General features: G+C 44.0%; 1 protein-coding gene across 1 annotated transcript in view; it reads left to right on the forward strand.

Moving 5' to 3' along the window:
• The first annotated feature begins 673 nt into the window (after positions 1-673).
• The window catches only part of ZHX2 (zinc fingers and homeoboxes 2), a 72,446-nt gene continuing 49,798 nt past the window's right edge, over positions 674-23,321 (forward strand). The window contains exons 1-2 of the mRNA XM_031056743.1: positions 674-760; positions 856-883. The gene's annotated coding sequence lies outside the window, so the exon portion shown is untranslated. The remainder of the gene's footprint in view (positions 761-855; positions 884-23,321) is intronic.

Raw genomic sequence — 23,321 nt, forward strand, 5'->3', positions numbered from 1 at the left:
TGCCAAAAAGCATGGATAGGTGTTTATAGCTCAGTCATCAGCCCGAAGACCTTGTGATTGCTCACCTTTGTAAAATGACATTTTTCCTGCCTGTCCACCCAAGAGCTCAGCTGTCAGAGTTTTGTCACACAGGACATTTCCTGCTGTCAGTGTTTGAAAGTAGCATGCTCCTTCCAATTGCTTTCTCTCCAAAATTCTGCTCACTTTTTTCCTTTTTACTCTAGTTACAATCAGCAATTTCTAGTCAATATCTGAAAAATGAATAATCCATTATATGAAACAGCCCAAGTTTGTCGTGTTTTTTCTTGTGGGGAGGGGAAAGTTTTATTGTGTTTTTATTAAAAGTCAAAAAAAAACGACGTTAAATACAGTAAAGTTACTGGCTTCTTTTTGCATTTTCAGACCAGTTTCAAACTGCTCCAGGCTGGAATGAGAACACAGCAAGTTTTGCTGATCCTCGTAAAAGACAAAAACTTTAATGCCAGATGTGACATCACTGTATTTGCATGTTTGCATGTATTTGCATCTTCAGGTTTTATTTCTTTTTGTTTTGCCCTAACTTGGATGGTTCTCAGAAATGCTATTTGGAGTGTCTTCTGGTTGGGATGTTTTGATCCATGTCTAAATTATTTTTCTTTGTGTCCACTTAAGGAATGGAAACATCCACAGAAAATAAATAGAAGAAGTATTTTAATTAGAATTTTTTCAGAAACATGCAGTGTCACAGCTGAATTCCCTGAGATTTCAGCATGGCTGTCAGGTAAAGCTGCATTTACATTTCACGTGGAGTGTAATTGTAGTTTGACTTTCTTTCAGGTGTGAGGGTAACTCAGCAAGTGTTTTCTTTTCGTAAAGGTTACTGCACATCTACATGATGCTGAAAGTAAGTAATAAACAAAAGTTGGCACTAATATAATCTATAAAGTCTTTAACTTAAAGCCATTATGATTATTGCTGGTCTTCTGTCAGGGTGTGTTTGCATGTGTCACATCAGTTAGAACTAATAATTGTGGTTAGTTTATTTTATCAACCCTTCAAAAATAGATCTGAAGTTTACAGGATGTAATGATACAGTTCAGTCCCAGGGTAACAGTAAGTTGGGTTTTTTTCTGAAAAGCTGAAAGAGCTGTTGATTTCCAGAATGATTCAAATACTCTTCATATAGAGTAATATTTGAAAGTTTGGTTTGTGAAGGTGTACAAAATGGAAATAAAATAAGGTGGGTGCTTGGAAGATGAAGGGAGCAGTGGTCAATTCCAGCCTTGCCTTCCAGAGACAGTTCAGAAATCACCAAGCCAGCCCTCTCCCCAAAATCACCATGCCTTTGCGAGGCAGAGGGGTTGTTTGGTTGGTTGTTTTGGTTTTAAAAAGTAGCACTTGGGGTTGTTGTAAAAATGTGAGTTTGAAAATAAGGCAGTGCATTTGGCAAGCTCTTTTCAGAACTGTGGGACCCCAAACCAGTTCCTACAGGGAAAACTGAATTTCCATAAGCTCAGTTTATGTAGAATGACCAGTGTTGTGAGTCTGCTGGTGAAACTGAGGGAGAGGTGTGAAATGATTTTGTGTATTTAGCTCTGCAGAAGGCTCAGATGGCTTGGTTTTGTTATTGAGCAGAGAGAGAACGACGCAGGCAAGGAGAGAAGGTTTAGGTGTTGGCAGCTAGGAGGGGACTTCAAAAAAGTCATCCTGGGAGATTCTGCTAGCTGAGGAGGTGGATTATGGTGCAGCATCTCCTTGAATTCTTGAATGAGACTGCACATGGCCTGCAGTGGGCAGTGCCCCAGTGGGGCTATGGTGGGAAGGCTCATGTCAGTGCTGGACAGAGGGGAGCATTTGCCTTCTGGAGGGGAGACGGGAGGAAGGGCTGGGAAGCAAATGGGGAAGAAGGGGATCTGGAACACCTGCATGGTTAGAAATCACACGTCAGGAGTGGAGGGAGTGAGCTTGCAGTGAGTTTTGACAGCCTTTGGCAAATTGGCTGGGGGCGAGGGCACATGCTGGGTGCTGAAAGCCGGGCAGGGGCAGGGAATTCAGCTTTGCCCTGGGAACAAGCCTCCCCAGCACCATCTGCAGTTTGTGTCTTCTCCGCGCTGTTGTCCAGTGGGGACCTGATGTAGCAAACTGGAGCCTGCGCACCCCTTGCCTGCCTCTCAAACTAACTATTACAGGTTTATTGGGAGGAATTTGCAATCTCCACATCTCCCACCCACACAGACTACAGGGTAAACAGTACCATGGTCCAGGCTCAGCCTTGGATGCAGTTTCTGTCTGCATGGTTCAAAAGCTCTGAAGTCCTGTAGGCCTCTGCCTTGTGCTGCCTTTGTCTGGGATTGCCCAGCCCGAGGGTTGAAAGGGATCTTTAAATTGTTTCTTGCTGTCCAATCTAAACCTACACTCCTTCAGTTCAAAACCATTGCTCCTTGTCCCATCTCTACAGGCTTTGGTACAAAGTGAGACTGTGTATGTTTAATATCTCATTAGCCAGGGTACCAGGTGCTCTGGTCTGGTTAGCATCCCACAAGCACATCAAGGACTTCCTCCTTGGGTGAATATGCTGATAGTGGGTTTATCATCCCAGCCCTGTCTCAGTAGGTGACATTGGCAGTAATGTCCCTTTGCTGGTGTAGCAGCCCTTTCACTCCCGGGTTTGCCAGCGCAGCTGCTTCAGTGGCATGTCCTGCCCTGGGCTGGAACAACACATGGCAGTGTTGGTGGTACAGACCTGGTGTGAGGTGTGCCCATGCAGACATGCCTGCTCTCATGGGCTTGTTCAGCTCTTGTGTCTGCACATCCACTCTCTGCTCTGGGAAACCTCCAGCTTCACTACTGGAGTGCAGCCCCAGTTAAGTGCAGCCCCTCCTGCAGCTGCAGGCAGTGGAGGCTCTGGATCACCGAGATGGGCAAATGCAAATAGCTCTGTGCAAGTCACAGAGTTTCCTCAAGAGAAGGATTACCTGCCTGCTGTGGCTTTCAGTTCACTTGGTAAACTCTTCCACAGCCTGAAATTCATCTTCTTTCCTGGAAAAAAGTTGCAAGATGAAAAGCAAAGCTACTTGCCTTGCCACTTAGAAAACTCATAGCTTTGGCTTTGCAGAGAAACAGCCCCTCTTCTTCTCTCCCTCCTTTATGAAGTGACATGTAGAGGTATAAATCTTTAGTGTTACCTTTTAATCTGTAACATTTTGATGCTGTGATTTGCAGTGTGGTCTCAGTTGGCACTGGTGGAGGGGACGATTAATTTCATGTGAGCAGTGGGTTGGGTAAGTTGGGAACATCTTGCACTGCTTTTCATTTATTTATTAAGCCTATGAGAGGCCTGAAATCTTGGATTTTCCTTCTCTTTTTCCCTTCCCCATTCTTCCTGTCCTGACCTTATTTCCCCTCTTAAATACTAAATATTTTTTTAAACTTGCAACCTCAAATTACCTGTTTATTTTGGCTTCTCTTTTGTAGTTGATTGTATGTTGTTCCCACAATTTTTAATAAGTGTTAAAATTGCATATTTCATTCTTTGGAGCTTAAAACAAACAAAAAAACCCTCCACCAACAAACAAAGAGAGAGATTTTCTTGCTTTTTTGAGTCAGTGACCATAACTAAGGAAGGCTCAGATTCAGTGTTACTTAACCTCTTGTCCAGTTTGATGGAGGAAGTGGAGGAAGAAGTCCTGTGAGCAAAACTGTATAGGGAAGAATGTGGTTCCTTTCTTTTTAAGCAGAATCTTGTTATTTGTGGTTTGTTTGGTTTTTGGGTTTTTTTGGGTTTTTTTTTTGAATACCACCCAAAAATAAGCAGGTTCTGAGCTGCTGCTGAAGGCACTCTCAGAGAAATTTAATAAAATATCAGTATGTCTCAAGGTCTCTGTACCCCTCCTGCTGCCTTTCTTGTGTGTATTCACTTTTCTCACTCTAAGTTTTGGACATTTGTTTTTTACATTTCTCAGCCAGATTTCATGCTTATTAGTTTCAGTTACTTTATGTTGCACTTTACTTAGATAGCAGAAGTGGGAAAATACTTGTTCTTTTTCTTAAATCCTACTAGCAAGACAAAAATCCAAGAGGATATACCAGTTGGAAGCAGTTAAGTTTTGTAGGGTTTCAAAGTCTGCCGGGTGGTGGCCTGGGAATTGGTGCAGGGAGGTTTTTGCCTCCTCTCATGCCAGTGAAAGCCAGTATGAAGCAGACAGCAGCAGCATCTCCAAGCTTTGCTGCCGGGCTGGCAGAGCACTGCTGATTCACTTTCACACAAAATGAAGGAAAGTCCTGATGGTTCTGGCCTCAAGTGTTTCTGGGGATATTCCTTCCCCTCCCCTCCTCCTACCACCCACCTCAAAAGAAAGATGTCTTGTGGGGTTTTTTTTTCAGCATCCTCTTGAGCACAAACTGTCAGGCACCACAGGGAGTTTTTACTTGTCTTTTGTCTCTCCAGAAACTGATTTATTTAAATGATATGCTGGGAGCACACTGCTGTTAAAGGCTTTGGTGCTTGTTGTCTTCGAGGCTTTGGTACAGCTTTCTTGAAAATTGTGGAAGATGGGGTTATCCCAAAGAATCCTAGTTTCCCCTGAAGCTGTTTTTTTCTGCATTTTTCCAAAGAGATTCCCCTTCCTGGTCTTCTGTGAAGAGTGTTGTTCATTTCCATGTGATTGAAAGGCGAGGAAGTTGTTTGAGTGCTCAGCTCCCTCCCAGGGAGAGCACTTGGCTGCCTGGCTGGGAGTCCACATGACTGTCGCTGCTCCCACCCGTGGGACCGGTACACCAGTGCCCTCCTTTTGCTCAGCCAAAGGTGGTTGCAGAGTCCTTTATCACTCATTTATTTACTATCTGGCATCCCCACGTTGTCTCTTGCAGCCTGTCACCATTATGATGCTGCTTTTCATTACTGTCAGGTGATATTCAGTACCAGGAGTCATGACCTTGCAGTTGCAGATTTTTGGGATCTGTTTCTCATGTCTCAGGACTTTCCAAAAAAAAAGCCTTTTTTTTTTTTTTTTTTTTTTTTGAGAAAGCCAGTAGGCCTTTTACCTGGGCTTTAACCTAAGGCACAGATCCTTCCAACCTGTGCTCAGGTAAAGTATTTTGCCAGGAAGCTACCAGCTCCACTGTGTGACCTTTTTGAGGGCTAGGTTTAGTTTTCTCTGAGAAACCAGCTGAAAAAGCTGGCTGATGATGCTGAAAATCTTCATGTGGGGTTTTCAAACCAGAGAAAGTGCCAGGAGTTGCTGCATAGAGGAGTTGGCAAATGCACTTGTGCCCATGTCAGGCTGCCAAGGACAAGGGCTGGTGGCCACTGAGGACCTGCAAGATTTTGCCCAACTACAGCAGGTAGGAAGCTTCCAGGTGTAAATGGTGATGAGTAAATTCAGAGTATAAAGTGCTGCCTAAAGAAGCCTCTACGTCTCTCTGCCAGTCTGGGATTCTTCAGCATAAGAGAGGAGTTGGCTCTACATGTGTTTTAAAACAACTGGAGTGATAAGAAAGAATTATGTGTTTGGAGTGAACTGTTTTCTTTACTACTTTTAAATTGGCATCTCTTGAGAGCATCCTCATAATTTCAGTATTGCTAAAATAGTTTTCACAGGGTATCCCTCCTCTGTGTATGTCTTGGCATCTTGTCTGTGTGCCTTGGTGATGTCGAGGGGGTGATGTGGTTTGGGAAATACTGCTCAAGGCAAACACAAGTTTCAAGATCCACACTTAATCAGATAAAGGAAAAAAAATCTTACCTCTCTGAGGGATTTTGCTTTCAACCATAAATATACTTGAGTGCCTTAGATTCTGTTTGTTTGTCCTGTTATCCTGGATCTTGTTCTTATGAACCTTATTTTTATGTGTTTGCCCTCTGTGTGATGGTCTAGGAGAGCGTGCAAACACTCAGTACATGTCCAAGTCAGGAGAGGAGTGTCACAATATATTATTTATGCTGAAAAGAGCTTGTACATAGGAATGATCTTAACTCCAGCCCCATCTCTTCTCCAGCAGCAAATCAGAGCACTGAGGTGGTGGATTTAAAGTTAATTTCCTGAAACCTGAACTGCTTTTTCCTTGCTCTGTTCTTGCCGCTTGATGAGTAGTGAATGGTCTTGTTCTCACCATAAAGTGCTCAAGGGTGAGTGCTTTCAACCTCAGGGTCTATTGCCCTAGGGTGCAAGGGGTGAGCAGGCACCAGACACCCTTTGCCAGCTGGCTCCAGTTCTGTGCTGAGCCCTCTGCAACTCCCCCACAAAAATTCTGGGAGACTTAAATATAAGGTTCTTCTAAATAAAATTAAAAATACACAAATCCCTGTCTGCGCCTTGTGCTTAGTTCAGGAGGAAGATCATTGTTGAGCACATGGTTTGCATTTTTATTTTCTTTGTGGTATCCTGTTCCTTCACCTCTTCCCCTACCAGTCTGTTCCCACCACGACATATTTTTGGAGGGCTCAGTTTGCATCCCAACAAGGAGCTTGCTGTGGCAGGGTGCTCACAGGACAAGGAGAGCACCTTTCTATCTGTGGGCAAAGTGCTGTTGTGATGCTTGATGGAGACTGGGATCTGCTTTGAACTGTGCTGTAGAATGGGAAAAGTGAGATTCTGGGTATTTAACCAAGCTACATCCCAAAATTGGTGGTGTTGTAAATGGTATGCAGAACTGTGTGGCAAAGGATTTGTGGCTGCTTTACTTACAGATGGTAGCAGACAGCAAGAGGGATGGGAATTATCACCTGGGCTCTGCCACGCTTTTAGCTTTGAGATATGTTATGTGGAGTGGTGTGAGTTGTAGCTTGATGCATTTTGAATGGTGTATTTGCACAGGAAACCTGAATTCATACCTGAGTTTCCTCTCTGTATTGATTTCTGCAGCCAAGGTAGGAATTTGATCATATTTTTCAGTTATCTGCCTTGCACTCAAGGCATCCTTTCCTATTTGCCTTTCACTGGAACAAGCAGTAGGACCACTTACACTGGTTCATGTTTTCATCTAACATGCTTTAGTTATTTAAATTTTTTTTAATCTGCCTGTATTTTGTTCATTCCTGTGCAGATAGGGGTTTTATTTGTTGCTTCTCTCTTGTCCTGATCCTTTTATTGAGTCTCAGGGTGGAGGCTTGCTGCTGAGTGTTGCAAGGTCACTGCTTGGCTTGTGCATCTAGGCCCTGCTGCAGCATCTCCCAGATGAGTTCCATGCTGAGCTTCTGGCACAGATTGGCTGAGACACCCTTCTCCTGCTCAAATTCCTGATTGCTGCTCTGCACAGCAGTGGAAAAGGACTGTGATTTGCAACCCTTTAGTAGTGGTCTTTGCAGCTGACAGATACTCATTTTGGAATGTTCTTCAGCTTCTGCTGTGGCCACTTGGCTTGCCACTTTGGGGTTGCAGCTTGGTAAATTTTTGGCTGATACATGAATGGCCCATGTCCCTTTGCTGTCTTGTAAAATCAGTAAAAAATAATTCTCAAAGGGTTGGAAACAGAAAATGTAACACACACTTAGCATCAGAGTTTTGCTGGAGGAGAAGGTAAAATGTCAACTTTTTTTCCTTCTTTTTTTAAATGAAACAGGCAGCTAATAGAAAGTTGATTAAGAAACATGTGAGATTGGGTAGGTCGTTCTTATCATTAAAGATTTTTTTTTACTTGTCTGCTGTTTTAAAATATTTGTTCTTAAATTATGCAAAATAGAGTGTGTGAGTGAGGAACAGCCCAACACACATCTGCATCTAGCAAGGTTCTTCCTATGTAACGTTTCATCCTTAATGCAATTTAAATTAGTTTAAGGTATTAAAGTCTTTAAACCAATGTTTATGATCACTTTAAGACACTCCCCACTCAAAGCATGAAGGAGCATTACATGCTATGGATTTTAAAAAGAGGCAGTATACATTCATTGCTAATTATGTACTTTATTATTAAGTCTGAGTAGTAATTATTTTCCAGAGCATGTTTGGCAAATGATAGTTTTTAATAAAATTACAGAATAACATAATTACTTGAAATTTAACTTAATAAATTTATGTCTTAGCACAGTAAGGATCTACTAAGGTCGCCTTTGATCTGCATTGAGAGCAGCAGGCAGAATCATGTTTGAAGGTGAGAAAAGTCAAGGAGCAGTTTTGTTAAAAACTAGACTATCCAGGAGGTGCTGTAGGAAGCTCATTGCTTAGGTGAGAGTGGGGTGTTGATGGGGATGTTTTTTGTCTCTTCAGTGAGAATCTGGGATGGATGGATTAGGCAAATCGTAGTTAATTATTTAACAAAGGGCCCAGTGCTGCAGTTGCCTTTGACTCCTGCGCTACTAAAACATCTCTGGTTTGGAGAGTGGAATTAAGACTGTAACTTTGAGATTAAGCTTTTCTTTTCCTTTTTGTCTTCTCTTTGAATACAAAGCTCTTGACTGCCAGTCCTGAACGGCTGGAACAGATGAACTTTTGCACTCTGTGCTGAGGACACTTACATAAAAGGGAGATACTCAGATTGCATCCAAACCTAGCTCAGTTTGCTGTTGGAGGAGGTGGGTCTGGCTGTCCCTTTCCATCTGGCGGTCTTCAGGGAGCCTCTCTGCTATCAATCCTTGCTTTCTGTGCAGACCCCTATTAGAAAACCACAGAAAAGGGTTAAACTGACAAACCAGATGTGATGTGAGCTGAAATCCAGGAGACTGATTATTCCTGGGGCCAGCAGGACTGACGCAAACCGCTTTAGTGTGTTTGATTTGTGGTGCTGAATTCCTGTGTGCACTGGGTCACACTGGCCATTCTCCACAGCACAGGTGGTGGTGGGGGTCTCTCCACAACCTCCCTGTTTTCATCAGACCAGTAGGAAGTTACTGTGCTGGGATTGATGGACCCACATACACATGAATGTGGAGGAAGATGGAAACAAACCTCATAAATCCTTTAAAAATCAGTGATGCCGGCAGGGATAAAACGAAGGAAATTTGAGTTTGGCAGTGTCCAAACTTTTACCCAATTCTTCTCAAAACAAAAGGGCTGCAGGACTGCAGTTCCACCCAACAGCCTGGCCAGTGGTGCCCTTCCTTGGTAAAGCCCCTGGCAAGCAGAGTTGCCAAAAGGTGACTTCTTGTCTGCAAGGTGCTTTCCTGTCTGCAGAGATACAGCCAGGGGATGTCACTTCAGATATACAAAAAAGTACAGCAAGAATACCTTTTCACCAAAGTCCTCACTGCATCTGAGGCTGAAATCACAGAAATCGTTCTTTGAAATTGGCTGCCCAGTTATATTGTGAATTTGGTTTTCAAAGTGCAGCTTTGAACAAACAGTTGAGACTTTTAAAAGGCATCAACACCCACTCTTTTTATTGGCATTTTTACATATGTGTTGCTATGGGGTGCACACACACACCTGCACATAGGCATTGCATGCTCCTACCTGATTGTTTGGAGCATTAGTCTTGTACTTAAGACACAGCACTGAAGCCTTTGCAGTCCCTCAGGTGTGCACAGAGCATCAGGACACTTGGTTCAGACCACTTCCAGCAGCCTCCATCCGTGCTGGGTGACAGCAGTGGGGCAAGGGGTTGTGTGTGGTTCTGCTGGAAGTCCTGTGATCAGCTTCTGGGTCTTGCTGTGATGGGGAGAATTTGATAGAAGGATCAAGCCATTCCTTCACATTATCACATTGTAGTGAATGAGCAAACGCTACTGTTCTCATCTTGCCTTTACCTCTGAGATCACCAGCAGCTGCTTCATTAACTATTAATGGTCTGCTCATTAATGCTGTAAAAGGCTAGGACCAGTCTTGCAAATTTTCTGGACTCTTCCCCTGAAATATTTATGACTTGCTCACTGTGCAGAAGGGCAAGAGCAACAGCAGAGAATGTGCCTCCAAGTTTTGTTGAGCTTTATTAAAAAGCTCATGAATATGAAGAACCTGGCAGCTTCTTCCTCTTTTTTAGTTTTCTGAGCTAGTGCTGCACATCTGGCTCTAGGGGTCGAGTGGGCTGGTGTTTTGCTGAAGCATCAGTGGCAGTGTTGGATGCTTTATTGATGATCTCTGGTTCTTGTAGTGCTTTCCTTTGCATCCTCCTCCTATACAAGCACCAAGGTGTAATTGATACCTCCACAGGAGGTTTTATTACTGTTAAGTGGTGGGGAAACTGAGGCACAAAAGTTGAACATTTTGCCTGGAGCCAAGCAATAGAAAGCCATCAGAGGATGGAAATGTTTTGCCCAAGGCTGTAACGATACTTTTAATTCAAGTCTGGTTAGTGTGAAAGAGTGGGACACTCACTGAGCCTGATCTGAAGCCATTGCTACAAGTCATTCCTGTCCCTTCCAAACAGAGCTCCTGCATCAGCACAGAGATGAGCAGTGAGTCGTGAATTCCCTGGGAAGGAGCCAGTTGTTTCAGTTCTTTCTGGTACCAAGAAACAGCAGGAAAGCTATTTTACCCCTCCATCCAGATTTTGGAGATAAAACTGTGTTCATCTCATCGCTTAAGTCTACCAGCAATAAAGAGTCTGTCCACTGAATCCCAACTGCAGCTCAGCTGGTGGTGCACCAGGCAGATTAAAATCTCTTTTTCTTTCCCACAGCCATCTGCAGAGCGAACACTGGTGTAAATACATGTGGGAGGCATTTTTTGGTAAAGTAGGGAGATATGCTTTAAAGAGAACAGGTATGACTCCAGGAATGAGGACCAGTTTGTGCAGTGTTTAAGATCTTTCCCACATCCAGCTGGCCTTCAGAGTGAAAAAGGTCCTCTGTGCCTGGAAGATGCAGGGTGTGTCAGGAATGACCAGCCTTTAATACTCTTTGAGCTTCTGGGGTTGCAGGTAGTGCTGAAGTGGAACCAGGTGGCAAAATAAATCCATATCAGAAACATTCTCTGGTACAACTTTCTCATTATTTCTTACAGTGAATATTTCATCCCACATCATATCAAGTTTCAACAGATGCTTGGTTTCTCTCCTGGAGCCATTCCTTTGAATTGCTGGAGCAAAGTTAGGGCATACCCAGGATAGAAATTTAAAGCCCTTCACTGAAACAATGTTTAAGTCAGTGTTTATTTTACACAGCTCTGGCAAGGTGAATGTGATGGACACAACTTGGAGGTCGTGCTGTGTCCTGTATGATTTCAGTAGGCGCTGGTGGGAGTCCCTTGTCACGTTGATCTCCAGGAATATTCCAGCAGCATACTGAATGCCATCTGCTTTTGCCCTCAAAAGTAGCATAAGTGTCTTTGGGGAAGACTTCTGGGGTTCTACTGCTACAAGGATAACACCCAGATCTTAAGTTTCTTTTGTGACTCTTTATTGAGGTAATTCCTCCAAAAGTTGGAAAATGGGTAGATGCAAGAATTGAGTCCCTGGCTGTTGGCTGGTGCAGCTCTTCTAAAAAAAGCTGCAGTGGAGACTTCAGAGCAGATCATTGTTGGTTTTTAGTTACCAGTGGGTGCCATTACCTCTCCTTTTGTAGAGCTGCTCCCTTCCTCAACAAAGGTATGCCTCTCAGCATGGGCATGGAGGTTAAAGGTTTTATTAAAACCTGACTTTTGGGTGCCTGTTCCTCACCTTTTCCTTTGTAATTAGGTGGAGTCTGCCATCCAAAACAGACATGATTCCTTCAGCTCTGAGGCTGAACCACAGGTGAGAGATGTAGAATCTCTTTTCCTGAGGAGAGGAAAGATCAGTGTAATTCAGAATGTTGGGGGCCGTGTCTTACCACTGCCAAAGGCATCGGTTATCAAGTATCAATTATGTGGGAAAACACAGTGATAATTAACACTTCAATTAATGTAGGAACTCCCTCTATCCTATGAAACAACTGGAAGAAGGAGGGATTCTCAGTAGAAACAACTTTCAGTTCTTGGTATCATAACATGAACTAAACCAGTGGCTGGCAGCAGAGGAATTCCAGATGTATCCTCTGCCTGTGAGCTACGTTTCCAAGGAGAAGGCATGTATTTGCAGTCTTGGGCAAATTCCTCATTTCAGCACTTTTGGACTGAGAACTGGACTGTGCTTTAGAAAATGCTACAAATCATAATTCCTTTTCTGTTTCTGGCAATGTAGTCATGTCAAGATAAAAATGATTGTACAGATTTATGAAAAGTGGTTTCTAAAGTCTAGACTTTGAAGTGATATCTTGGCATCTAAGTGGTCCATGGGGTACCGGCAGTTCATTGGGACTTGCAGGTCTCTCACACTTTTAGCAGAAACTAGCTGTTGATTAGCTATTACTGTGTTTGCCTGTGTCCTCAAGCATGATACACAGGGTTGGAAGTGTTACTTGAAGTTTTCATGTGTGTTTAGATTGGTGGCTACTCCATCCAGTAGCTGCTTTGGGTCACAGTAAATTCTGACACAGGAAAATGTTATCCAGGCCTAAAATAAAGAGACAAAAGGGCAAAACCAGTTCATGGGCAGAAACAGGGGAACAGGTCAGCCAGCCAAATAAAATGGCTCTGGTTGAGTCTGCGATCAGACTGTCCTGGGACACCTGCTAAACCTGGCCTTTTCAGAAGAGTTTAATCTCCTTGGAGATATGTTAGTTCCACATTTTTTCCAGTGATGCTGTTTATGCATCGTGCTTGCCTGGGCTTAAGGACTGCAAATTGGCCTTTTGACTGCCCTACTTGTATAGCTAGGTCCTTCTGGACTGACGTGATGTGATGGAGCCCACAACAGTGCTCATCTAGAGTTTGTGTATCAATGAAAACTGTCCTGTTGGGAGGTTTATAAAACCATTTATTTCATGGCATCAGGATCTTGGCTCTTACTTGACAGCATCTGATGGTCCCCACCTGCAGTGCAGTGAGCAGCTCTGTGTGGCAAGGCACTGAGGCTGGATTTTGCATTATGACACAGGCTGTACTGTATACTGGGAAGTTAGCTCGCATCCCATCCTGCCTCCTGCTGGAAATAGACTGTATACTGGGAAGTTAGCTCGCATCCCATCCGGCCTTCTGCTGAAAATAGCTCGGGGTTAAGCTGTGCCTACACTACAGACTCCTGCCAGCAGAGCTGTCCTGGCCAAGCCTGGAGAGGTGTGATTCCTGAGCAAGGCAGGCGTGCCTGTGCTGGGGAAGCCGCCCTCTCTGCAGCCCGCCAGGGACTGGTGCTGGGCTCCTGCACAGCCGGGCTCTGCCCCACTGCCCTGCCCATTGCACAGCCTTTGGGGTCACACAGGGGCTCCTCTGCTGCTGAGCACTTCTGGGAAATCAGTTCCTCTAAATTCCTAAAGGTGTGTTTTCAAATCCTCCTAAGTAAAACAGAGGTGAGAGACACATTTGAATGTTCCATGTTCTCTCTTACCCTTCTTTGCAAGGTGGTTCCAGTGTTGCTGCTGTGCTCTGGAGCAGGGCACAGTGGGCACAGTGGCTGTTATTCTAGCTATGTGCCATCTAGTGCTGGATAATGTTGCGAGATCCAAAAATAAAAGGTGGAAAAATATGCAGACAGAGAAACAAGGCACAACTTTACGTCTTGGGCAGAGCAACTCCCTTCCTACTTCCTAGCACCCTCTTTCAAGACCCCTAGAGTTTAGAAAGATGGATACTGTTGCATTTTTACTATCTACTGTGTTTTTTCACACCAACTTTTAATCCTTGGCTCCCTTCAAGAGATTATGTTGTTAGACTGCTACTGTTAGTACAGGTCCTTTCATGAAATACTGCTCTTCTCTTCCTCCCCAGCATTTTAGAGTTACACATTTCTTTGCTCAAGAAGAACAGGGTTATTCAGGCCTTCAGGGTTATTCCAAGCCTCACTGGAGAAGCAGATGAGAGAGTGGTTTATTGGTGCTTATTTGATCTCATATTTTTAAAATATAAGCACCTTGTATCCTCTTGGGTATTTACCATACCAGTATTTGTGATACGGAAAAGTTTTGTTACAAGAATTAAGTGAAGAAGCTCTGGAGAGTAAAAATGGTTTACACAAGGTCAGGCAGGGAATTAAAATCTCTCCCACAGCCTGGCTGGAGCCATACACTCCTGCCCTCTCCTTTTCCTCTGGTGCACCCATGTCCCTGGGTAATGACTTGCTGCTTGAGTGGCTCAGCTTCTTAGTACAGTATAGCACCTCTGATTTCCAAACAATTCCCTAAGGATGTGCCAGCTGGGGCCACATCAGACCTGGAAGTCTCTTATTTATCTGTTTGCCTGTATGTTGCAAGTCACTTACTGCTTTTGGCAAAACTAGTGCAATCATTCAATCTGTTGAAATTGCCTGATAAAGTCATCAGATAAGAAAAAAGTGTACTGAGATGTGATTATCAACAAGAAATCATCAGGATGGCAAACTTGGCCTCTTTTAGGTGTTTGGGCTCTGACTTGGAACCAGTATGTGGTAAGGCTGTGGTTTTGGCTTGGTTTTCTCCCAAAATAAGTATGGGGGGTGTTTCATCCTTTGTAACAGTCTTGACCTCTCCTCCCGCTTCAGTGGAACTTGCCACGTTTTCTTCTTGAAAAGGAGACCCAGAAAATTATTTTGCTGAAGCAAGTACTCCATCAAAGACACAGATGTGCTATGGAGAAGCAGAACTTGCAATGTTAACTGCTCTCCAGCAAGGTTCATATACAGACACACACACACATCTATATATATAGGTACACCAGTTCTCTTAAAAGCCATGGAAAGCAGGGATGTCCAATTTCCAGGAGCATAAAGCTCTCACATTTAGCCTGTTCCAACAGATTACAGGAGGTGCAACCTCAGTATCATTTCCTTAATTACATCAGCATTTCTTGTTCCCCTCTTCCACACACTCCCTGCAGCCACGAGATCACAGTTACTGTAGGAATTCACACTGGTGTCCCAATGTTCAAAACCAACACTTGCTATTTCTATATGTTTCTTGGAGGTTTTTTGGGTGTTTTGGAAGCAAGATGCTAAAGACAAATAAACACATCTATAAGCAAAGCATTTGAATGACTGTGCAGTCATTATAACTGGTATCAGGACAAAGGAATGCAAACTGGCCAGTCTGTGGCTTCATGCCTTTAGCTCCTGTCCCTCTTTTGTTTTTCATTTTGAGCACAGGAAGGGGCCAGTATATGACCATATGCTTACAAAATGCTGGTTACATATCTTCCAAACACTGTTGTCATAGTAATGCTATGACACGTATATGTCACATTTTGTCACGCTGTGAATGTACCTGTGTAACTCCAAACCTTACTGTGTTTCCTTCTCTTTCTTCATCACCAGTAATAACAATTGTTTCCAAGGAACTTAATGCATTTGTTCCAAATAAATTGGAACAAATGCATTTCTGTCAGTGCCAGTGGGAATTTCATACTCTGGGAAATGTGTGAGGGTATTGCAGGCAAAATGTTAAGCATGTACTTAAACATCATTGATGTTGATCAAGTTAAGTCTGCTTTAAAACCTTAGGAGCTATTGCCTCTTTCCAAGCATTGTCTTACTGGGTGGTTCTGAATGAAGGAGAATTGCTCTTCCCTTGCAAGGCCCTAAAGATGGAATTGAACCTGGAGGGAAGAAATAGCAGAAGTTGCTGCTGATACTGCTGTGAAGATTACCTTGGTCATATCTTTTCATTTTCCAAAGATAAGATTCTTTCAGTATGATCTAAAGATTCCTTCAATTTTCAAATGTTGGGAGTGGGTGTTTTTTCTCTTGTGATTTGTTTTCCTTTATTTTTCTTGTCTTGTAATCATCTTTGCAAGTTAAACAAGGTTTTGAAGTTAACACTACTTTGAGGCAGTGATATCTAGGCCAGAGAGGTTCACACCTCTGTGGTGTGAGTGAGTTCTTGTGATTTTTGTGAAGGGGAAGTCTTGTGATGAGAACGTGGAGGAGCACAGCCAAGGTCCAGATTTGATCTCTGGCTTTTCCCCTGGGAGCCTTTGGCAAATGAGAGATGAATGCAGGCTCCATATAACCATCTTTAAAATAGATATCCCTTGGGGAGAGTATGGATTAATTAACATTTCAGAGATGCTTTGAGTTTCTTTGGTAGGTGTTGCAGAAAGGGTTTTTTCTTGCTAGACAGAGGCTGTCTAAAGGACAGATTACAAGGATGTTGGTTTACCTCCTCAGTGCTCTTTTCTCAAATTGAAGACTGTTTACCTTCTTTAGTATGCATCACTATGATGTTTTACTGCCAATTTAAGCCAAATAAAATATACAGTGTCTGGACCAAGATTGGGTTTTATACCTTCACATCATGAGAGCTCAGGCTGATAATTTGCCAGTAGCCTCAGGTCTTTGAGTAATTTGTCAGATGCTATGCTGAACCTGATTTGCATCTGTATTTACATAAATGCTTTAATTAAAATTATATGCACCAATCTGAGATATATGAACAGCACTGCTTGTTACTTGTTTACATTCCCTGACAATAAAACCCTGCCCTGGCTGCTTCTTGCTGATTTTGTGACTTGACAAGGCTGATTGAGGTGGGGACTAGAAACTTGACAGGTCTCTAGTTAAACTGTGCTGCAAACTGAGGAGAGACAGGAATCTTTCAGGACAAAATTCTGCCTTTATTTTAGCAGCAGGGAAGATCTGAGCAATCTTTGATTCGGGGGTCAAATTTGATTCAAGGGGTCAAATTCAGTCTGTATCCAATCCTGAAGTTCTAGCTTTAGGGTAGTTTTGTGCAGTCAGAATTTATATTTCCTTGTGCACGATGTCTGCTTTGTCACACATCCCAAATGGGAAACTCCAACGAGGACAGTAGAAAATCTTTTTAAATACAGCCTCCATGAAGAATAATATTGTTGAGTACTGTTCATCTTTCAATAGAGCACTACAGAGCTTCCTGAAGGGCAGAGTTCTCTAAGGGATTTTGGGGTACCAGATGGGGCCCTGGTTGTTTCAGTGGGACATGTGAGAACATGTGGCTGAGTTTGGATGAAGTCAGTGAAGACTCTGGATGTGTTTTTTGCTTAGACCACACATTTCATCTGGAAAACACAGCCATATAAACAGAAATTCAATCCAAACAGTGCAGTTTGCCTTGGGACAGTGGAGGATGTTCCAGGTGAGGAAGCTGTGCTGCTTCACAGTTATTCAGAAGTTGTCATAATGTTGCAAGGGACAAATGGGAAAGTTGTGCCTGATTCCACAGACTGTTGTGAAGATCCATGAAGTACAGGCTAAAGAGAGCTGTAACTACCTTGCCTAGATTTGGAGGGTTGCTGAGCTTTGTTTAAAGGTGTTTACTTAATTTGCTTTATAGGAGATCCTTTAGGGTCAATGTTTCCTTCACTGAGAGGTTGTGTATATACAGAGGATTGGACTAAAATCAATGTTAATTGTAATTAATACATAATTAAAGGTCCTTTTCAACCCAAACTATTCTATGATTCTGTATAAATTTGAATTTGCATTACCAGTAGGTTTCTCTGGTGACCTCTGACTATATTTTCTGACTGTAGTTATTTCTGAATCTCATTTGAGAGAGTCCATTTAGGTTCAGCATATTTGTACATTAACATTCATCCATTAACCTGTGTGCCTGATAGCTCTGTTCAAGATGCTGAACTGTCCCCTGTGGGACAGGTGGCCAAAAGCTGTTTAGTGAAGTCCACGTGAAAGAGCAGAGGAATAAAAGCACCTGCATTTGTGGCAAAGTGCCCTAAATATTGAAGTGAGGGGGTGTTAGTAAGCTGAGCTGGCTGGATTGCATGGTTGAGGTTTTGGGGTGAGTGGCAGTGCAGGGTGATGGTGTTGAGGGAAGCTGGAGCCCACCCCCTCCCATGGGCATTGCAGTGCCACAGCCTGAGCCTGGCACAGAAAGGGCAGCCAGCAGTGATGGCCAGGGTGGTACCTGCCAGGGCACCTTCTGCCACAGCTGGGGTCTGCACTTTGCACTGCTGGGGTGTGCTGGGCTCAGTCAAAGCCAGATTTGCAACCTTGCCTGAATTCAAACTGACATAAATAAATCCAAACTATTAGTATTGCTTTGCTTCATCCATAGTGACAGGATGACACCACCACATTAAGTTCATTTTGGCATGGGGGTGCTCTGATACTTGAGAGGAAGGTGGGGCAGGCAGTGGAAGGGCAGCAGCCCTTGTTCCCCCTGTTGTGAGGGGGGATGTTGCTGGTACTCAGTCTGGATTTATCCATCACCGAGGGGAGCGCAGGGCAGGGCCTGGCAGCGCTCGGCCCTCTCTGCTAATGAAGCCTTTGCAGTGTGAGCAAGCACATGAATGAGAGAGCGTGGGATGTGACACACAGGGGAAAACCTTTCCCCCAGGGAAAGGGGCCTGTTGTGATGGGGTATTTGTTTTATAGTCTGCTCTGCAGTTGTCTCTTCTGACACTTTGGAGATCCATTGGCCAGCTGTCCCAGCTCCCCTCAGACATCTGCACTGCATCTCCCAGCAAGGGATGGAGCAGGATGGAGGCTGGTTGTCAGTAACCCTGGAAAAGTGTGGCTTACAATCCAACTTTAACGCTGAAGCAGCTGCTGGTTTGAATTTGGACTGACATCCAAGGTGTGGATACATCTGCTCGTGCCCACTTGGGTACCTCAGGCTTTCCCAAGGGGAGCTTTAGATGTGTTGTGAGGTGGGAGGGCAAGAAAGGGGGTCCAGCAAGCAGTCCTGCATTTGGAGAAGGTTTCTTTCATAAATTGTCCTGTCTGATTTTGAAAGTCTGCACTAATGCTGCAGATCTGGTGAGTGCTGCAAGCCAGCCTTTAATCAGCCTGTGCGTATTTTAAGAATTGTGCCGACTGTTGCTGCCTCAGAGATACCTGGAGATTTGGTGGAGAGAAGCCTGTCCTAGTTTCTCAGGGTAGCCAGCAAGGCGTGCTCATTTCCCAATTTAACGTGAGCCTCCTCAGTCTTATTTTTCAAAGCATTTTCTTTGAAGGATTGCAAAGCTCCAAGCAACCAGTTAATGCATGGGGGAAGAGTGAAGACATAGTGTAACAGAGCAATAATTCCTGCAATTAGAAGTATATTAATAACTGCACTTGGGCCATGGGTGGGAGTACAGCAGGGTGGGGTTCTGGAAGCAGGGCCATCCTTGGCCAGAGGCACCTCCAGCCCTGCTGCAGAGAGGGCAGCTCACTGGTCTGCAGCTCTTTGCTTATTGATGTGCAGTGCTGGAGGCAGCATCCAGCAGCCTCATGCAGGACTGGCAAGGTTCCTAACAAGGACAAGGCTTAATGGGGTAAAATCATGGCAAGGAAGTGTTGGGGTTTAATAATTTGTGTGTCAGAAATCAGTTAGGCTGGGGGTTTTGTATGGGTCACAAAAAGTGTGGGTGGGATGGAAATGGTTACTCATCTTTCCATCCAAGCACTCCAGACTGGGAAAAGTGAGTATAAATGGTTGATGAATCTGTGCAGACTATCCTCTGGATCTTGAACATGCCAGACAAGAGTCCCAGAGCCAGGGAATAAATGCTTATCTTAGTCAGACCCCTCTTGAGTTCTCACTTGGAAGTGTACAGGCTCTCTTCCCATGTGCCCAGATCCCTGTGAAACAAGATTTTGTCAAAGCAGGCACCCGAATTCCAGCAGAAGCACATTTGATAATCAGGCTCTTGGACAATGTGGTGGAGTTCCCAGCATCACACCACCATGAAAATATGCAAAAAGTATCTCTCAGAAGTAAAAGCGTTCCATTCTGGAAAAGCACTTGAGAGACAGTTCATTAGCTCTTTATTTTCACCAACCTAATTGACATTCCCCACTACTTTATTTATTATATTCTGCTGTCATCTGGAGTGGTAAGCAAATTTTCTGAGTTGTCCATACTAGGAACTGTCACCCATTGGTAGGAGTCCTCTGGGAAGGGTCCTTCCTCCATCTACCATGTGTGTGTACAGATGAAGTTGATTCAGATCTTCAGGGTATCTGCAATAAGTCATCTCCTAATACAGAATATCACCTGAGGCCAGTTCTTACTTATTATTTCTATTTCAGAGCACCTCAAGACACACATTGGTTGATGAAACAACACAAAGCAAAGCTGGAGGCTGTGCCAAGTAGTTCATAACCATGGAGGAAAACTTGGCAGAGGAGCAGAGAAAGGAAGGGAGGAATTAATGGTAAAACATGTGTCTGAGTGGTTTTGATGTGTTTGTTTCATGTTAGCTTTCTTAGATGTTGTCAGCTGTTGCTAAGTTTTGTACACCTAACAGCAAAGATGGTATTAATGGTATTAATGAAAATAGACCCAGTATGGGAAGAAGGCATTTACTGAATTTAGAAGTCGATCCAGATCCCTTTCACTGTTAGATGGATTTTATGATAAAAAAATCTACCTTTTTGATTTGGAGTCACCCAACAAAACCAGTCCTTGGCTGAGATGGATGTTTGACTTGAGTTCTGACGTTCTCTTTTTCTTCTTTTTAAACTAAAAAAACCCTTAACTTTAAAAAAATGATACAGTATTTGCAGAATCAATAGAAAAGCTGACCCAGATAAAAGTGTGCAAAAATTGGTTTCATGCCCTAGAACTTTTCCTGCATGCTTTTTGATGCAATGTATCTGATCCTTCAAAAAGGAGGTAACATACAGTGATCTCAGTACCTTTGAAGAATTGTTCTGGAAGAATAACAAGGAGTACTGGAGAAAGGGGAGTGCACTTGTCTGGTTTTCTCCCCCTCATTAAATATATCATGAGACAGAAGAAATTTAATGTCATGTTGCTGATTATGTGGAAGGATAAGATACATTTTGTATTAAATCTGATTTGGTCTGATTTTTAAAAGATGAAAGTGCATTTTTCCTGAACAGTCTTCACAGCAGGATGTGAATTGCACTTTTTCTCCTTGGTTCAAACCTGCTTCTGCTGGAGTGAGTGGGAAAGTTGTATCCAAGTAGTAGCACGGTTCTCTCTCAGAAATGTGAATATATCCTCAATCCTGAGTGGGGTAGAAAGCTGTAAAAAATATTGGTGCTCCAGATGTATTCCAGTAGAATCACAGAATGGTTTGGGTTGGAAGGGACTTGTCTCATTCCAGGTCCCCTGCCATGGGCAGGGTCAGCTCCCTCAGAGCCCTGTGCAGCCTGACCTTGAACACTTTCCAGGACAGGGCAACCACAGCTTCTCTGAGCAACCTGTGACAGGGTCTCACCACCCTCACAGTAAAGAATTTCTTCATAATATCTGACCTAAACCTATTCTCCTTCAATTTGAACCCATTATCCCTTGTCATGGCATTGCATGCCCTTGTAAATATTCTTGACCCATTTTTCCTGTAAGTTCCTATAGTTCTCTTCAGGTACTGGAAGGCTGCAGTTAGGTCACCCTGAAGCCTTCTCTTCTCCAGGCTGAACAATCGCAATTCACTCATCCTTTCTGTGTAGGGGAGGTGCTCCATCCTTCTAATCATCTTTGTGACATCCTCTGGACTTGCTCCAACAGGTTGATGTCCTTCCTGTGTTGAGGGCCCCAGAGCTGCAGGTGGGGTCTCACCAGAGCAGAGCAGAATGGCAGAATCACTCCCCTCAACCTGCTGCCCAGGAGGTTTTGATGCAGCCCAGGGTGTTTGTCTTTCTGGGCTGCATTGCTGGGTCATGCCCAGCTGTCATCCACAGCACCCCCAGGTCTCAGCATGGCTGGTCTGGGGCTGTTCCTCCCCAGCCTGGATTGGTCCCAGGGGTCACCCTGACCCAGGTGCAGCATCCTGCACTTGGGTAGACCTCATGAGATTCCCATGGGCCTACTTCTCAAACTAAGACAGATCCAAACCTTAATTTTATTCCAATGGAGCACAGATCTGGAGGAATCACACATTCAGTGAACCTCTGTTGCTTTGGTTTCCAAAAACATCCCAGGCTGTTCAGGGCTGTGTACCCAGACACATAGCAAATTAATGTTCAATACAGGCATCAGAGCAGTGAAGGTGATAAATTGATAGGATAAATTTGTGGGACAGCAAGACTGACAGGCTGTAGGAGACTTTGATTCTATCCCTTTGTATTCTTGGCCTTAAAAGTTAAAGTCTAGCTGGAGGGGAAGGATGGGCCCAGAGTTACTGATTCTTAACAGAATAAGCAGACACACTGCCCGGGCTGTGTTGCCTATCCCCAGGATAGGGAGAAAAGGCCACAAAAGCAGCTGCTTTGTGGGGATTTCCACAACCCTTCCCAGTCCCTGGGATCAGTCACTTTTTTAGCGTGTCAGTGTGTGCAGACTTTCCCCTTGTGGCTCCATTTACTGGAGCATGGGGATACTGAAGAGACAGGGCTGGGGCTGTGCAGCTGGGAGAAGTGCAGCGGGCAGGACCATGCCCTGGGAGATGCTCCCATCAAACAGGACCTCCAGGAGTTTGCAGTGAGGAGAGCAGCTGAAGCTCAGGACCTAGCAGGAACCTATATTCCTAGAAGGAATATAAGGGACCCTTATATTCCTTTCCTGTGGTATGTTTGTGGCTCTGTGATTACTTGTAGCTGACTCAGGTACCTCTCGCTGAACTTTGCAGGTAGAGGGACATGGACGCTCTTACTGAAAACAAGAAACTCAACAACACCTAACAGTGCTGGTCTTCATGAGCAAATGAAGCACAAACACAATTATTTGAGAGGAGAAAAGTGATCTTTTGCTTTATGTTTATATCCTGTGCTCATTTCATTTCTTGCACCACTTTTGCACCAATGGCTGCTGTGTTTGGCAGGAATTTGCAAATACATGGTTGCTTTACAGCCAAAAATAGGAATGGTCTAAACAGCTGGAAAAGGGAAACCCCTTCCTCTTGCATTTATTTTTATGGCAACAAAATCTAGTCACTGTCTGGTCTTGATCAGTCTTGGTTTTTCCCCTTTTTTTTCTTTTCAGCTTGAGGGTTGAGGGAAACAAAAGAGGGAGTGAATAAAGAGCAAGGGAAAAGAGTGATTGCTGCTGGGCTCTGTCATGTGGTGAGGAAATCAGGCTGAAACTGGAGAGACCAGGCCAGACCTAACAGTCATACTGGGAGGCCTTGAATTGTGTCACACTGACAGTGGATCTGAGCAGTGACAATAGCTGGTGTTGTTTCTGGCTGCAGTCTAGCATTATCCATATGGGAAGTTGTGCTGATGGGTTGCTTCCCGCATTTTCCCCACCTGCCTGCTCTTACAGGCAGCCTCAAATGATGACCCCTGTCCTTCCCAAGTTGGCACATCCTTTAGATCATGGGGACTGATGTGGGGTAGCATGTTTTTCTGTTGTGTTTGCTTCAGTTCTCTCTTTGTTTTTTCCTACTCTTAACACTGCTGTTGTTATGAGCTTGGGTATTTGGTGGGTAGTGGAAGGAGTTTGTGATTTTTGGCTCTGTCCCCAGTGTACAACTTACACCAATGTATCTCCATCAAATGGAGATATCTCCATGTGTGGCACCTGGATGGATCTGAACACAGGGACTGCAACACTGCAGTTGTGGGGAAGAGTGGCTGGAAGGTTGCCCAGAGGAAAA

Source organism: Geospiza fortis, unplaced genomic scaffold, assembly GCF_000277835.1.
Source record: "Geospiza fortis unplaced genomic scaffold, GeoFor_1.0 scaffold111, whole genome shotgun sequence".
In the NCBI taxonomy this organism is placed as follows: domain Eukaryota; kingdom Metazoa; phylum Chordata; class Aves; order Passeriformes; family Thraupidae; genus Geospiza; species Geospiza fortis.